We start from the raw sequence: 4,566 nt of genomic DNA, 5'->3' as shown, positions 1-4,566 counted from the left end.
AGTCCCTTCTGTTAGATCCTGTCCTCACCTACTCTCTTTGCATTATCATGAAGGGTACAATGGGACTGTTAATGAGCTTAATTGCAGCTATAGTTCCTTCTGTTAATCTAGTTTCCCACTTGTTCCTGCTTTGCATTATAGCAAAGGGTACTTGAGACCTTTAAGGTGCTTAAATGTAGCTATGACCCCTTCTGTTTATGTTCCCATCCCCTCCTACTTTGCATTACTGCAGAGGATACTTGGGACTCTAAATGTGCCCAATTACTACTTTCCCTTTTCTTTTTCTTTGTCCCATCCCCTCCCACAGTTTGTATTATCACAGAAGGTACAAGGGACCATTAATGTGCTTAGAGGCAGCTATGGTTTCCCCTGTTAACCTGGGATCCTGTCCCCACCTAACTTCCTTTTGCATTATTGCAAAGGGTACTTTGGACTATTAATGTGCTCTAAGGAAGCTGTGTGGTTCCTTATATTACTGTAGAATTCCATTGTCTCCAACTCCCTATGCATTACAGCACAGGGTACTTGGACCCTTTAAGATGCTTAAATGCAGCTATAGCCTCTTCTGTTAGTTTTATACTCCCATCCCCTCCTATTTCCTTTGCATTACTGCAGCAGCTACTTGGGACTGTTAATGTGCTTCATTGCAGCTACAATCTCTTCTATTAGTCTAGGGTCTCATCCCTTCTAGTTGCTTTGCATTAGCACACAATATACATGGGACTGTTAATTTGCTTAAATGCAGCTCTGTCCCTTATGTTAATGTAGCATTCCATCCAACTCCCTATGCATTAGAACAGAGGGTACTTGGCACCTTTAAGGTGCTTAAATGTAGCTGTGGTGCCCCCTGTTAGTCTAGGATCCCATTCCCCTTCTACTCCCTTTACATTAATGGCAGGACATTTGGGACTGTTAATGTGCTTAATTGCAGTTACAATCCCTTCTATTAATCTAGTTATCCTGTGCCTTCTCACTTCCTCTGCATTAGAGCAGATGGAGGATTTGGGACTGTTAATGAGCTTAATGCAGCTATAGTCCCTTCTGTTAATCTAGTTTTCCATGTACTCCTACTTCCTTTGCATTACAGCAGAGGGTACTTCAGACCTTTCAGGTGCTTAATTGCAGTCATGGTCCTGTCTGTTAGTTTAGGATCTCATATCTTTCAACTCCCTTTGTATTATCTTTGGGACTGTTAAAGTGCTGAGTTGCAGCTGTGGTCCCTTTTCTTAGTCTAGGGTCCTATCCCTTGCTACTCACTGCATTATCTGGGAGTGGATTTGGGACTAGTAATGTGCTCATTTGCAATTGTGGTCCCTTTGGTTAGTCTGGGGTCCCATGTCCTCCAACTCCTTCTGCATACAGCAGAGGCTACTTGGGACTCTTAATATGTTTAATTTTAGCTGTGGTCCCTTTCAGTACTCTAGGATTCCACACCCTTCTATTCACTTTGCATTAGCACACAGTGTATATGGGACTGTTAATGTGCTTAAAGGTAGTTCTGTCCCTTATGTTAATGTAGGATTCCATCCTTTCCAACTCTCTATGCATTAGAGCAGAGGGTACTTGGCACCTTTAAGATGCTTATACATAGCTGTGGTCCCCCCAGTTAGTCTAGGATCCCATCCCCCTTCTACTCCCTTTACATTACATGGCAGGGCATTTGGGACTGTTACTGTGCATAATTGCACTTACAATCCCTTCTGTTAGTCTAAGATCCTATGCTTTCCCATTTCCTTTGCATTAGAACAGATGGTATTTGGGACTGTTAATGAGTTTAATTGCAGCTATAGTCTCTTCTGTTAATCCCATGCACTCCTACTTCTTTTGTGTTATAGCAGAGAATACTTGAGACCTTTAAGGTGCTTAAGAGCAGGTATGGCCCCTTCTGTTAGTTTATGTTCCCATCTCCTCCTACTTCCTTTGCATTACTGCTGAGGCTACCTGGGACTGTTAATGTGCCTAACTGCCACTATAGTCCCTTCTGTTTGTCTAGATTCTCATCCTCTTCTGCATGGATTACATTACCACAGAGGATACAAGGGACTGTTAAGGTGCTTAAATGCAGCTACTGTCTTTTCTGTTAACTCAGGTTCCCATCCCCACCTAATTCCCTTTGCATTCTTGCAGAGGGTACTTGAGACACTAATGAACTTATTGTAGCATTGGTCCCTTCTGTTAGACTGGGAACCCACCCTCACAAACTCCCTTTACATTTTAATGGAGAATACACGGGACTGTTAATGTGCTTAAATGCACCCACAGACCCTTATGTTAATGTAGGATTCCATCCTTGCCAAACCCTCTATGCACTACAGCAGAGTAGTTTCTACCTTCAAGGTGCTTAAATGTGGCTATGGCCCCTTCTGTTAGTTTATGTTCCTGTCCTCTCCTACTTGCTTTGCATTACTGCAGAGGATACTTGGGATGTTAGTGTGCCTAATTGCTGCTACAATCCCTTTTGTTAATCTAGGATCCTGTCCCATTCCACACTGTTTGCATTACCACAGAGGGTACAAGGGATTGTTAATGTGCTTAAATGCAACTAAGATCTTTCCTGTTAATCTAGGACCCGATCCCCACCTAACTCTGCATTATTGCAGAGGCTACTTGGGACTGTTAATGTGCTCTAATGCAGCTGTGGTCCCTTTTGTTAGATGAAGATCCCATCCCTACCTGCTCCCTTTGCATTATCATGGAGGGTACCTGGGACTGTTAATGTGCTTAAATGAAGCCATGGTCCCTTAAGTTAGTGTAGGATTTCATCCTCTCCAACTCCCTGTGCATTACAACAGAAGGTACTTGAGACTTTTAAGGTGTTTTTAAGCTATGGTGCTTTCTGTTAGTCTGGGATCCCATTGCTACCTAACTCCCTTTCAATTACTGCAGAAGGTACTGGAAATCTTTAAGAAGCTTAAATGCAGTTACAACCCCTCTGTTAGTGTTCCCAGCCCCTCCTACTTACACTTTGCATTATTGCAGAGGATACTTGGGACTGTTAATATGCCTAATTGCCACTACAGTCCCATCTGTTTGTCTATAATCCTAGCCCCTCCTAAACGTTTGCATTTCTACAGGAGGCACAAGGGACAATTAAGTGCTTAAATGCAGCTATGGTGTCTTCTGTTAGTCTAGGATCCTATCCTCTACCTACTTACAGAAGGTACAAGGTACTGATAATGTGCTTAAGTGCTGCTATAATCCCTTCTGTTTGTCTAGGATCCTGTCCCCTCCTACAGGGTTTGCAATACCACAAAAAGTACAAGGGGACTGTTTATGCTTAAAGGCAGCTCTTCTTTCACCTAGGATTCCATCCCCACCTAATGCATTTGCATAGTTGCAGAGGGTACTTGGGACTGTTAATGTGCTTAAATGCAGCTGTGATCCCTTATGTTAATGTAGGATTCTATCCTCTCCAACTCCCTATGCTTAATAGCAGATGGGACCTTCAAAGTGCTTAAGTATACTTACAGTGCCTTCTGTTAGTCTGGGATCCCATCCCCACCTAACTCCCTTTGCATTACAGCAGAGAGTACTTGAGATCTTTAAGATGCTTAAATGCAGCTATGCCCCCTTCTGTTAGTTTATGTTCCCATCCCTTCCTGCTTTGTATTACTACAGAGTACACTTGAGACTGTAAATGTGCCCAATTACTGCTATAGTCCCTTCTGTTTGTCTAGGATCCCATCCCCTCCTACAGAGTTTACATTATCACAGAGTGTACAAGGGATTGTTAATATGCTTAATTGTAGTTATAGTCCCTTCTGTTAGACTAGGATTCCATCTCCACCTACTCCATTGCATTATCATGGAGGGTACATGGTACTGTTAGTGTGCTTGAATGCAGCTACAGCCCATAAGTTAGCATAGGGATTTCATCCTCTCCAACTTCCTATGCATTATAACATAGGGCATTTGGGACCTTAAAGGTGCTAAAATGCAGCTATGGCCCCTTCTATTAGTTTATGTTCCCATTCTCTCCTACTTCCTTTGCATTACTGCAAAGGATACTTGGGACTCTTAATGTAGGTAATTGGTACTACAGTCCCTTCTGTTAATCTAAGATCCCATTCCCTCCTACTTGCTTTGCATTACCACAGAGGGTACAAGGGACTGTAAATATGCTTCAATGCGGCTCCTGTCCCTTATATTAGTATAGTATTCCATCCTCTCCAATTCCCTATGCATTACAGCAGAGGGTAGTTGGTATCTTTAAGGTCCTTAAAGGCAGCTATGGTGCCTTCTAGTAGTGTAGGATCCTATCCCCTCCTACTGACTTTGCATTACTGCAGAGGATACTTGGGACTGTTAATGTGCTTCATTGCCACCAGAGTCCCTTTAATTTGTCTAGGATTCCATCCCCTTCTATTTGCTTTGCATTAGCACACAATGTACATGGGACTGTTAATTTGCTTAAATGCAGCTCTGTCCCTTATGTTAATGTAGCATTCCATCCAACTCCCTGTGCATTAGAACAGAGGGTACTTGGCACCTTTAAGGTGCTTAAATGTAGCTGTGGTGTCCCCTGTTAGTCTAGGATCCCATTCCCCTTCTACTCCCTTTACATTA

Source organism: Herpailurus yagouaroundi, unplaced genomic scaffold (assembly GCF_014898765.1).
Source record: "Herpailurus yagouaroundi ecotype Mexico unplaced genomic scaffold, PumYag 67375, whole genome shotgun sequence".
NCBI lineage: Eukaryota > Metazoa > Chordata > Mammalia > Carnivora > Felidae > Herpailurus > Herpailurus yagouaroundi.
Note: the sequence above shows the minus strand (reverse complement) of the source record.